General features: G+C 43.9%; 1 long non-coding RNA gene across 2 annotated transcripts in view; it reads right to left on the reverse strand.

The window, feature by feature from the left end:
• LOC112996313 (uncharacterized) overlaps positions 1 to 13,522 on the reverse strand; it is a 45,367-nt gene that overhangs the window by 8,610 nt on the left and 23,235 nt on the right. For both annotated transcript variants that reach the window (XR_010390927.1, XR_003262401.2), the window contains exons 4-5: positions 12,553 to 12,647; positions 714 to 870 (exon numbers count right to left, since the gene is read on the reverse strand). This is a non-coding gene — a long non-coding RNA (uncharacterized LOC112996313). The remainder of the gene's footprint in view (positions 1 to 713; positions 871 to 12,552; positions 12,648 to 13,522) is intronic.

The raw sequence follows: 13,522 nt of genomic DNA on the forward strand, positions 1-13,522 counted from the left end.
CTGATCACATGGACTGGTGTGGCAAACTATGCTGATTTTTGAGACAAAAATGCAGTTTCTGAATGAAACTTTCTTGCTAGCCATAGCCCAGGAGATACCAAGACTGCTCAGTGGACATTTTTGCTAGAGAAGGGTGCACAAGGATAAGAGAGTATTGCACAAAGGAAAGGATGGATGAGGGCTGAGCTGAGCAGAAAGCATCTGCTCAATGTCCGTTTTTAAAGAGCTCCAGTATTGCTGGCTACCCAAGTAGTGTAGCATCGTTGCAGGCTGGACATTTTGGGGGTCTTAAGTCTGCCTGGCTTCATCCCCTCCCTTGCCTTCGCCCACGACTGCCATTGGACTGTGGCACAGGCGAATGCCCCATAGTGACTAGATTAACACTTCACATTTCTGCCTTTTGCACTCCCGAGTCAGACTTAATTGCACGGTTCGGATGGGGAGGATTAGCAGCTAAAAGCCGTGGCCAGGGCCGCAGCAGCTGTTAGGCTGGCACATCACCCGAGCAGGCAGCACCTTGCACGGGGCTGGCGGCCAGCCTGCCCGGGTGCTCTGCCCACGGTGACGCTCGGACAGGGCCCGTCTCCCGCACACGCAAGAACACGGCCCAGCCATGCTCGCATGACGCTGTACGGGAGACAGGCGAGCCCAGACTTGAGGTCTGCCGAGGGGTTGCCCTTCGCAGCAGCGCGGAAGTAGCCCGTGGGTCTTACCTTCATTTACACTCGGGCCCTTTTACGCTGCTCAGGCAGCATCGGCGACAGCCTTCCCACTGAGACGGCAGCCAGGATCGCAGAGATGCTGCCGTTGCCCTGGAGCCGGGCGCCCGTCTGCGCGTGCTGCGGTGGGTTTCCGCTCTGTGCATCGCTCCTGTTCGGCAGAACAAATTCCAATCAGGCGCGACAAAGCCCACCGGGTACTTCTGACAACAGGTGTCTCATTAAACATCTCTCAACCTTACAGGCATTCTCATTGACAAGAACCAAACTCACACTCAATCACAGCTTAATCACAGCCAAACTCTATTAACAAGTCATACTAATTACCAACTTCTAACAATTTCTCAGGTTCAGAGGCAAAATATCCTTTCTTTATAGATGAAAACAGACTGGTGATACTCCAGCTCTGGCCATAATTAGGTCCTTTTAAACAAAACAAAACTAAAATAAAAATCCAGACAGATCCCTTTGTGATAATGGTCCTTAAAGTACAGTTGTACAATAAGATGTTTTGTTTGTTTTAATTTTGTATCTGCTATGTTGCCCACAAGGGTCCAATTAGCTTGTTACAGATGCTTGTATCAGTTTTATCCACTTGTCTTTTTTTATTTTTGTTTAAGAGGGGTAACTTGTCGCACAGATTGCTGGCCTGCAGGCATCCAGAGATCAACAACCAGCTTTCTGTGATACCAAGCCCCCTGTGAAACAGGCAGTCCTTACCCACAGAATTCATAATGCAAAGGGTAAAATGAACAGAGGGGAGGGAGGGGCTTGAACTGGATTTTGGATTATTGTGGAATCATCTGATGTGTTCAGAAGTGGCCTGAAGATGGCAATTCTGCCATGGCTAAGAATAACTATGACGAACTTTGGTTCCTACACCTTGAAAATTAAAATGCAGGTTTTATTCTAATAGTGTGAAGCGTTGCCTTGCAACAAAATACACAGCTCTTAAGACTTTCCTTTGAATTGTACATGTCAGTACTTATTCTTATCCCCTGGTATGCTTAGCACATGTGCAATTCTGTGTAGACCTGGATGCTTTTCTCCATTGTGTGGCTGTATTGAGTGCCCAAGCACTTAAGAACTCACTTGTATAATCGATACGATCACAAAAGGGTCCATATAAATTAACACGAAGAATCTGACTTGAACTGACAGTGGGGGTATTTACAGCTAGGGCTAATGCATCATCTTTAACTCACGCTGCTGCTGGAGAGGAAAAAACCCACAACAGACTGAGTTAAGGACTAACATAAGATTTCCTAGCATTTTCTGAACAATGTTGGTTCAGGGACGAAAGCCTCCTCCTTGTATCTGTTGTGCAAAATCCAGGAGCTAGCTATTTACTTTTTCTTGGGTTTAGTTGCTGTTTGCTTTTCCTCTTCTTAATTTTAAAAGGAAATTAACATTTTCCCTTGAAGATTATGCAGGCAAGGGGGAACAGAGACTTTTGCTACTTCAAGGCTTAGTATCAGGAATTATTTTACCTCTGGAGCAGGTGGTTTTGTTTCTTCACTGAGGAGATGCAGGAAGAATACAGGATGCCTGAAACTCCTGGAAGACGATTGTATTTCGGAGGGGGTGGGTTGGTGTGATATGCAGTTCCAGTTCAGCTCATGGTGAGGGTCATTATGTGCTGGGGCAACTCCATGAAGCCATGAGCCTCAGAAAGCAACTGCAATGAGGAGCAGGGGTTGCCCTGGGCTGGCGTGCACAGCTACTGAGCAGCCCGGGAGAAACCTCCCTGCCTTCGCCTCCAGCTCAGCCCCACAGGCTCCATCCTTCATGTGTCGATGCTGCTAGACACCACGCGTGACTCCAGGCGACCACGAGTAATGCAATGGCTTAACAGTAATGCAAGTGGAGAATTGGTCTAAAAATTGTTGTTACATGGCAACAGTAGAATGGCTTGGGTTTAAGACTGAGTGTCGAAGGTGTCTGTGGTGAACAGAGAACTGTCTTGATAAGAGCCTAAACCTTTTGTTGTGACATGGTCATCCTCTTCACTCCTGAGGCTGACTAGATAGGACGAAGTGGCTAGGCCTGCCAGAGAACGGTGCAGGGGATGCCGTGGATCAGCCCAGCACTTTTCCATGTACTGTGCAAAATACAAAGCAAAGCTGCTTCTGTAGCTTTCAGGCAGAAGATGGTTTGGACCAGCACTTCTCTGCTCACCAGCCTCCTGCATGAACTGGCAGCAGTTACCCAAGCGTGGTACAAGGAGATGTGCCAAAGAGGGATGGGCTACAAGCAAACAAAGCTGCAGGGGAGTAACAACAGGAGGAACGCCTGGTGAGGATACATGGGCACAGCTACCTGATGGCATCCCTAGTCTTTTATCATTTGGTGGGGCAGCACTGGTGTGGCAAGTCTAATGTAGGCACTCCTGTTTCTACAACCCTGAGCAGATCTGCTCAGGGCAGCCTTTGGTAGAGAGCAGCCTTCCTCACATGATTCCAGATTTCCAGGATGGCCTGGCCTGACGTGCAAAGCAAATTCCATCTCTTGCTTACTTACCTACTGCAAAAGGTTGGTGCATTTTGTGCAGCCAGGTGGAAATACAGTGAGATGTCATCTCTGTTATTGGCAATTGGGTTACAGTGGCACTTGCAATGCTTCCAGCAAGGTTCGAGTCGCAGCCTGGGCCTCTGTGCATAGTCATTGTACACATGCAATGGAATAACCACAAAAAAACATTCATGCAGTGTCTCATCAGGGGAAAACAGGAGATTTTTGCCTAGCCATATTCTCTTTCCTCTTCATAAAAGGCTGTTTCAGACCAGAACAAAGCTTTTTGCTTTTGCCAGATGAAATTTGGATGAATAGGCTAGCAGGTGCTGAAGCCGGCTCTGAAGATTTGTTCGGGCTTCAACGTTACTCAGCATTGCCAGAGCTGTAGAGCACAAGAAACCTAGGGCCGATCTGATCTGTTTCCTTCTGTGGATTACAGTGTGCAAGACCTGCAAGAAACCTTCCTAGTTCTGAGCTTTTCTTTGGAGTATGGATTTCTTTTTTCTTCATGGATTTTTATTATTCCTGAAGTTTAAAAAGAGCTAACATAAAATAAAACAAAAGAAAAAACAATTCAAGCTTTACTATTTTGTGCAGCAATCACTTCTGATCAGAAACTGAAATCCTGCTTCGTGCTCCTCAGTGTGGAAATCTGTCAGGTAAATAGAAATCACCTTGTAAAAGCCCCTAAACAGCTCTGTTTTATATTTTAATTGAGGAACAGAACATTTTAAGTACTTTTATTGGGTGGCGCCTGCTGAATGACAGATGTCCATGGCGGAGTAATGCTGAGCACACTTTCATAAAACAGGGCAATTCCTTGCTTAAAACATTTACAATTAAAGGCTTGATTGAATAACAATGAGTTCTGTGCATGGAGCTCATTTCTGCACTTGTTTGTGCACCTGAATCAGGCTGTGATCATTCGGTAGGTTGGATATGAGGTGCCAGTTGCTTTGTTCAATGACCAAATAGTGCTTATGGGCACAGCTGGAAATCTGCCTTTGATTTTTCACCGAGCAAGAGATAAGGTACACTACGCTGCACTGCTAGACTTGCTAACACCCTCATTTCAGCTTAGAGGCTGGGTTTTTTTTAACTACATGTTAGCAACTCTCCCAATTTGTCAAGAGCCAGAGATTTTAAAATGAACACTAATCCTTAGCAGCTGATAAGGTCTTACTAGCTTCTGCTTTATTTTTTGTCTAGCTCCTGTGACCTCTATTACTGAAATACCTGAGAACATCACCTTCACTAGTGCACTGATCCTCACAGTATCTCAAGGAAGTTAGGCTATTACTGTTATTATTTTATACAGTCATGTATGGAGTACTGAGGTACCTGAGATCAAGCGACTTGCCCAATGGTGTTCTGAGAAAAGGGGTGGAAGAGTTATCCAGTCCATTGCTCTATTTGCATGACTAGTCTTAGGATGATATTTAAAATGCAGCCTTGTGAATGTAGAAACAGGCTTAAAGAAAGAACAAAACAAACTGCAGCAAACCAGTTGACACCAGTTGACCAGTTGACAGTGATAGTGCAAACTGTCACTCAAGCCAACTCAGGGACTCAAGTGAGAAAGGATTTCAAATTTGATCCCTACAGAATCAAAAAAAGACCATGCCTGCATTGACATCAATACAAATTTGTGAAGGCACAGAAAATCCTAACAGGGAGCACCTAAGCTCGGAAGAAATGACCCCACTTTCCTCAGAAGAGATGAAAACATAAAGTAGATGTTGCCACAACAGAATGAACATGTGTCATGGGAATAGCAAAAGGCAAATTGTGTCATGGGAAAATCTCGAAGGATTCAACCCAGGATGAGAATGTGCAAATTGATGCAAAATTATATGCAATTGAGCAAGATAACACACATCCCAGCACTGAAGAAAATGCACTGCATACTCATGAACAAGATGGAGCTTAAATCTGAGGAGGTCTGAGGAAGTCTAAGCAGTCCCAAGTGACTAAATCTTGGCAGGACTAAGAAGGGTTCCCAAAAAAGGAGGCAGGAAGGTGCTGCAGAAATGAAACAAGGACTAAATGAAGAGAAAGGGTAAGTTACAGAACTGAAGGGAAATTTGTAACCCAGCACTACTACATAAAAAGGAGAGGTACTAAGTAATGATAATAGTTGGTCTGCGAACAGAAAGTCACCCTGTAGCTTGCTTCTGGCATACTGTATTTTTTTCTCTTCCTGGCCTACTCTGTTGGCAGAGGGATTTCAAACAGTTGCAGTGTTCCGGCTCCAAATAGCTGCATTTCAGTTCCAGGGGAAACAAAATTCTAAAATAGCCTTATTTGTAAAATTCTTGAAGATGTGGGAATTTCCTCTAGTTTTAAGGAAAAGGAATGTAAGCCAAAGGCTGGTACAAATAGAGAAAGACGGCTGATATTTAATTAAATGCATCTTTCTTGTGGCATAAGTGACTAAGCTCTTTCAAGTTGAAAATCTCTCATACTTACTGCACTATTCTCCATTTAAGTGACAACACAGACCTTTCTGGGATGGAGGGAAATTTTCACAAGTTTTCCTAACTTGTTCTGCTAAGAAGTACTGATAATGATTCTGGCAATAGGTTCAGCTGCTCAAATCCCATGTCTTTCCTACGCAGTAACAGCTCACATAGATACCAAAGGAAAATTTAAAGATTAAACCTTGCTTTGTTTGAACTTCTCATTTCTTCTAAGATGGGTAGGAAGATGTTACTAAAACCTCTTAATTTCCTCCTACCCATACAACAGGGAAAGGAAGGGAATTGTTCATGTAGGTGGCCGGTTCCCAGACCTCCCATGCAAAACTGAAGAGACCAAATAGTGCTGACCATCAGAGCTGGTATTTACTTGATATAGTGCCTCAAAATTCTCTTATTCTTCACCACAAGCTCTCTGAGGTCTGTCTTTGCTAAAATAGCAGGCTGGACAAACATTCACCCCGATTCTTGGTGGGCCTGTCCAAGAACAGCCAGAAAAGCACGATGGCTCTTCTGAGAACCATCAGACAGCTGTGGTTATTTACAGCAACCCCAGTACACACTGCAACAACTGCCCATCCTCACGGAGGGTGCCAGAGCCCTCTGCTTAAGTGCTCACTCCTGCTACGGCCTCTTTTCCAAATGTATCGGTTCTGCCAAAGCAAAAGGTTAGAAGAGTGGTTGCGATGGCCCCAGGAATAACATACACTTACGAATGATTCTGATTTATGTAAACAGGGTGCTGGCATTTTACAAAGCAGAGGAAGACTTGGTCCCAAAGCAAAAGAAGCCAGACTATCCAGTTCATCAGTGGTGAAGGTCTCTTGACACACAAATGAACACAACTACACTCACAAGGGACAGGGTGGGAACTAATCTCACTTTGCCAAAATGAAAGTTTGCCACATGGTCTAAGCTTGTCATCTAGCCTTCTTTGATAGCCCCAGGGAAAGGAAAGTATCAATCTCAAAATGGGATAAAACACTCTGGAAATGCCTAAAATAAGTGGAATGAACTGTTGCCTGGCAGTGCTTATCTTTCTGTCTTGACTATATAAGGAGACTAGACACAATATTCAGACTGGACACCCAACTTCCAGACACCTAATGCTAGTAAAAATGTCCTATGGTCTAGGAAATAAAATCTGCAGAGAGAAATGGTGGGAGAGATTATGAAGACATGGCAGACAAAAGCAAAGAGACAAGCACAGGTGGTGCAAAACAGACGGAGTCTAGCTCAGAGTCAGGAAACCGTTCAGCACCCGTTTGGTTTCCCCTGCCTGCGAAGCAGCTGGGAGACTCCACAAGTCTTATTCCAGGTTACCTAATTCAGGACAGAGGCACATGCTTTGCACAACAGAAGGGGTTACCAAAGGGACCTGCATGCGTGAAACCAACCTGGCAGAAAGGAGGAATGAAAGCAAAGCTACTCGGACAGAGCGCTGAGTGGCTCTGAGCACCCTGGGACGGTGTCTGTCACAGCAGCAGCGTATGGAGGAAAGCGGGGGAAAGAGCACTAGGGTCAGTCTCGTGTAACCTTCCTGCACGGTGCTGACATCAGCAAGACTCTTCATGGGCAATGATCCCCAGGTCTGGCAGAACTGAGCCCTAAGTTGGCCTGTCAGCTGCTTTCCCTGGAAGAGGCGTGCTAGAGAGGCAGCCGCACTACACGCGGTCCATGGTGGCACTAGTCGGCCCGCTGCTAACAAAAGAACATTTTGAGAGCTAATAACTTTATACTTTTACATGACAAACCAATCTCTTTGGATTGTCAGATCACTGACACATATCTCTCCAGTGCCAGAAAACTGTACCAATGTTGTTCCCGGGCTGCTGGGGTGAGGAACCCACATTGCTACTCCAGCTGCACAAAAGCACAGGCTGCCCTGGTCTGCCCTCAGAAGCAAGTAAAAATTTCCAGCTAGTTACAAAAAAAAGCATGAGGAAAAAAAATACCATGTATTGGGGCTGTTATTGTCTAAAGAAAACAGTTGGAACACAGCTGGCCTGATCCTGCACCCATGGTCACTGCTGAGCTTAGTGCGAGCAAGGGAGTTACACCAGGAGAGTGTGCTGACGGAGGGAGCTGAGGATCAGGCTCGCAGACCTGCCTTTGCAAAGGGTCAAGACAATCTCACGTAGGGCACAACTCTGTTAGTTTTGTTCTGGTCTTCTTTTTTTTTAAAAAAAAAAAAAATGAAAGGGACAGCATTCATTCTTTTCTGAAAATGATATTCCTCTATGTGTGAGAAATGAGAATAGGTCAGTCTAAAGGGAAGGAAGAGTGTAACACATTGACTACAAATGTAAGAAAATACCAAGGTCTGCAGATCCCCAGCCCAATTTTGTTTTTACATATGTAGGATGACTTGTAGCGACATGGAATTTTATTTCATAAACCTCTCACTCTCACTGCTAACCATTCACAGCTGCTATATACGCAACAACAATAACAGCAATAAAAAGGAATTCTTCTCTATTAGAAAAGAGATAATTAGGGACCAGGATGTATATGGCTCCTAAAAGTTACCAGGGCTTTCCAGCTGTAAGTCAGGACCCCACGTGCCCGTTATTCAGCGGGAGGCGTGCTCTCCGCCTGGGCTGCGGGCCGAGATGTGTCCTCGCCATCCCGACACAAGGGCCCCGGCCGGCCGTTAGCATTCCTGCGCGCGGCCCCATTGACTGGCGACGTGGGTTTCCACGAAGATACAAACCGGGCATGAGTCAAAGCACAGTGAAGTCAAAGGGAGTCTTCCCAGGGAAGCTGAGATGTGAAATGCTCATGGGTTTCTTTGACAACATCAAAAGGAGTCCGTTGCGCGGTATTCCCCAGGCTTTCTCCTAGATGTCTACCAGCTACACCCTTCCTTCCCGGCTGCAATTAGCACTTACAGTGCTGCAAAGGGAGATGATACTCTGCCATCCTGCTTCAGAATCTCTCCCGCCTTCCCCTCTGTTAGGGACACGCGCCGTGGGTCAGGAAATACTGTAGTGGAATTACACTTGCTACAGTACCCCCCCCCCCAGCCCTTATTTTCTTCTGACTATTAGACTCTGCTCAGCATCGCGGTATATGAGCATGTGAACACAAACGATAGGAAACAGCTGCAGCGCTTCGTGTGCTCAAGCCCCTCCGTTTGAGTCCCAGCCAAACACACTGGCCCGCCGTGCCACAGAGACACACGGCCAAGCTCCCGTCTGGGCTTATTCCAACCCCGTGCTTGCGCAGGCCCAGACGAAATATGTGAGGCTGCATTTGGTTCAGCGGACCTCCAAACCTCTGCAACTCCATTCGCCCCACTGGAATGCCATGCGTGCAAATTGGGCCCAGTACGTTTCATGCAAGGTAACTGGAGCTGGATAAGTGTCTGCAATTTTGGTGGAAGAGTCGGGGCGAGGAGAGAGGTGGGAGTGTATGACCGCTGACCTTAATTAGAGGAGATAAAAATGTTGAAACATGATTCCTAAGAAAACCAAGGAAGGCCTCTATTGTCAAGTGTTTCCACATGGATGCCACTGAGAAGAGGTCAAGTGCTTTCTATATACTTTAAGTAAACAGCAGATTGTGAGTTCACAGTCTGGACTGGATTTGAGCAGCCCCTGTGTTCTGCAAGATCATAATTGAGTCTTATGTACTTAAGATTTGATATCCACCGACATTATTACTTGAGAGTTGCCAGGAAATAGAGCAGCGATTAAGAGTTATAAAGTTTGCTAGTGCAGCTATGCCTAATGTCATATATGTCTAACCTCAGGCTAGAATTGTCATGGGTTCCCACTCTAATAGACCAGCAATAATAGACTCTTTTAAGAGTGTCTCTGCTGCTGGTGGCTTTCTAAGATAAAGACATGTCTCCTTGCATCTTGATTGTCATGAAAAACGCGCACAGCCTGCAAAATTAAATTTGCTAAATGAGAGATGGGTTGTATGTCAGGAATAGAGTGCTCCAAATAATGTAGTTTACTTACAAGCTAGTGTGAAGCATATCAAGCCACATTTAAAACGTTAGGCATAAAATTCTTCCATTCATCTTTGCAGCTCTGCAGACTGAATGCTAAGAAGATTGAGTGCAGTGAGTTTGTACCGAAAGCAGCTCAGTTTTCCTACCTGGAAGTGGGATGAGTGGTCGGAAAACACAGCTCTATTTCATATCTGCAGATTCAGTTCTGGTGTCACTGTCAGCAGTTGTGCATTTATCCCAGGTGCTCAGCATCTCTCCTATGCCTCCCGAGGTACACAGTATCATTATTAGGGGTCCTGTTTACAGACAGGCAAACTGAAGCAAAGAGCAGCTGTCCAAGTTCACAGAAATCAGTGGCAGATCCAGAGCCCCTGACTAAACCCAGTAGACCTAATAAGTTCTACAGCTATTACGAGCAGGAAGAAAGGGCAGGAGTGCTCTTACAGGCCTAATTGGAAACATATGAGAGTTACTGGAAATCTTCCTGTCCATTCAGTGGGCTTTACAGGAGGATTTGAAATAGTCAGGACCCAAATTATTTAGGGTGTATTGCTGGAAGGAGGCAATGAGGCATGAAACTTGGGAACCACAGTCCCAAAGACCTCTCTTGGAAGCCAAGCCATAAAGCTTTATAAATGCATCTGACGTGAAATATCACTCTTTCCCTGACTGCATCTGCCTGTGAAAAGGAAAGGGCAGCTGATTTCTGAGTGCTTTCTTGTTAGAACTGTGGATTTTAAATCTCTGTCCATAATTAAAGTGGGGAATGCAATTGCACATACCGTTAATTAGTACTGATAAACCAAAGTAGCAATGGAATCAAATAAAAATCTCCTGTCACTATGATCAGATCCTGGAAAAAAGAAAGACTCGGGAGCCTCTAACTTATTAGCATGTGGGGTTTTTTTTGTGAAATACATGTCTGAATTGCTAGCCTTCCAAACCTTGCATGTACTCTGACTACATGATGTCTAAAGGTGTAGATCAAGAGAGAGGAACTTTATCTACATAGATGGCAAAAAGCAACTTACAGTTCTTTTAACATGTGACCAGTCCCAATTATGGCTTCTTCCACATGACATCAGTATGCGACGGAGGATCTCACGTTTTTTTTCTTGCCAGAGGCAAATGAATACATTATCCAGCAGTGAGGCGTGGGGCAAACGGATGCGTAACTCCAGGGTGATTTGGATTCCAAGCTCGCGCAGGGGCGTGAGCCAACCTCAGAAGTCATTTTCACTGATGCTGACACATAAGGCATCCCTCAGAGACCTGTCTATCAAACTGCAACATGCTATGCAGAAAAATTAGATTACTCATGCTACAATAAAGGAGGGAAGATGTCAATGATGAAAAAAAAGACTTCAAAATATAACAGATATTTATGAAGTGAATAAAAATCCTGACAACAGGAAAGTATCCTAGAGACTTTTTATTTATTTATTTTACCTCTTCCAACCCATTTCAAGAAGAGCTAGCTGGAAAGACCCTATTAATTCAGACACTGCCTCTGGAAAAGCCACCACTTCATCATGATTGTCACATTACTGTACTTGTGAAATATCATCTTAAATACTCGTTATGATTTTGCTGCTGATCTTGCTGCAGTCAGCAGCAGGATTTCTTGTGGCTTTGCTAAGAGCAGGATCAGGCCCTCTCTCTCTCTGTGTGAATTGCAAATGGCTTGTTCACGTGTCAGCTCAGTAACTAGGCAAAGTTCACCATGCTCAGTTCAAAGCATGCAAGATGAAGCTCAGGGCATTTCACCCACAGTGTTTGCAGAGTTCCTCAGGTCTACAGAAGTGTTAAAGTGGTTTAATACAAAATCCATAAGACAAACATTATGCAGCTATGTGTGAAGCCCTGTCTAATAAAATCTATTTCTTTGGGAAAAAAATACAAAGTATACTTAGTAAAGAAAAGAAAAGGCTATGTGAAGCTTAGCAAAATCCTATAAATCAGAATAGTGAACAGCTTCAGGAAGGGAGATTTAAAATAAATCTGCAGAAGAACATACAAACATACACACACACACACACACACACACACACACACAATCCATAGCTGGAAATAGATCTGGACAAGTGCCGAGGTTATAACATCTCAGACAGCACTGCAGGACTGGTTTTACAATATCAGATAATGGAAAGGTTTGGATAAGAGATTTTTCTTCTCTAGTAATAACAAATCTATGTTGCGGCTTCCGCTATATTTGTTCCTTAAGTTATTCCTTAGGAATGCTATTTGGGAAGGCTAATTGAGATTTTAACTCCACTTGCCCTGAATCATCTTATAGCCATACTACTCTCAGCTGCAAATTCTATTTTACCTATTGTTATAAATTTTTAAGGAGCCAGTTGCTATATAGTGGCTTGATTTGTGAAGCAGTTCCAACCATTTTCCATGGGTTTTACTTTCCTGTCTTGAGTCTTTCTTCCAAATATTGCTTCTTTCTCCTGCCTCAGAGCTATGTTTTTGGTTCCCATCCAAACCAAAAGAGGAGTACCATAAACTCTTCTGCAGCCCTGCATGTTGTATAACCTCAGTGGAGCTAGTGTACTGTTGACCAGAGCAAAGAACAGATGCATGGTAAGTCTGGCTTTCCCTCTTTATTCTCTGAGAGTATAACACTGTTATACTCAGTTGTGTATATCAACCAGGCTATACCCTGTAAGCCTGTCTCATGGTCTGGGGAGTTTTTGGCTTTGGCTGCTTAATACAGACTTGCGATTTCAACATGACCACACAGAGTGGAAGTACACAGAATTATAGGACTCTTTAAAATTGTCAGGAGCAAATATGATCAGATCTGGTTCTTGATCTCATTACTGTCTAAAAGATTTGGTTGGCATTTTTAAATGCCGTGATTTATGTTCCTCACCTTAACACGGCCCTCGGTAGTGTAAACCCAGTAACTCTATTATTCTCCAGGGCAACTTCCAAGAATCTGATTGGAGAATTTTCACAACACTGCGTCTGTAAGAAAATATTAACATGGATTAAGACAAGTTGCTGGATTTTAAACCAGGCTATAGAATGAGAACCAGTGAGAATAAATCAAATAATTTTGCCTAACTACAGAAAGTATTTGTAAAGCCCTGTAAGGTTTCCATTTCCTAAAGCCACCTGCCATCTCAAATGCCCCTAATCAGTCACAGATGCTGGATACCAACCTGCTAACCCTATGGCTTTGAGAGAAAATATTGCACTTTGTAAACTCATTCCTAGGTATTTCCTTAATTTTTCTTAAACTAAACTTTCATCCCTTATTTTCCACTTAAATGTAATGAGTTAAATCAACTCTGACATTTTGCTCTGCTTACCCTTACAGTTCTGTTTAGCTGCTTCCCTATGTACTTCTTGAAAAGTTAGAAGACCTTGGCTTTTTCTTTTTCTTTTTCTTTTTTGTAATCATTAAGGTATTTTTTCCACTCTACATGTCACAGCCCCCTTCCTAGTGTTGAGGAATCATACTAAATGCAGAGTTTCAAACATTTTTCTAACCCACTGCCAATAGAAAAAAAGTGATTTTTTTTTTTTTTTTTGTTCCTAACTGATGTTTATCTTGATAAAGATGTACCAAGCATTGAGCTTTTCTAAAGTACTATGGAATCATTTTTTAACCATGCTCTTTCTTGGGATGCACCTGAAGATGGAGTCTGTCCCGGTGCAACTCAGTTGAAATTAAGGGAGAAAAAAGGGTTGGGCAACATGTAGGTAAAGGCAAGGGGGATGAGAGAGGAAAGGGTCTTTGCAAGACATTGCTGTAGAGGTTTTAAAGACACAGGTTTGGTGGTCATTCAGCCTGGAATGAGATTGTTAAAGGGTTCAGGACAAGATTTTCAAATGCT

Source organism: Dromaius novaehollandiae, chromosome 10, assembly GCF_036370855.1.
Source record: "Dromaius novaehollandiae isolate bDroNov1 chromosome 10, bDroNov1.hap1, whole genome shotgun sequence".
Lineage (NCBI taxonomy): Eukaryota > Metazoa > Chordata > Aves > Casuariiformes > Dromaiidae > Dromaius > Dromaius novaehollandiae.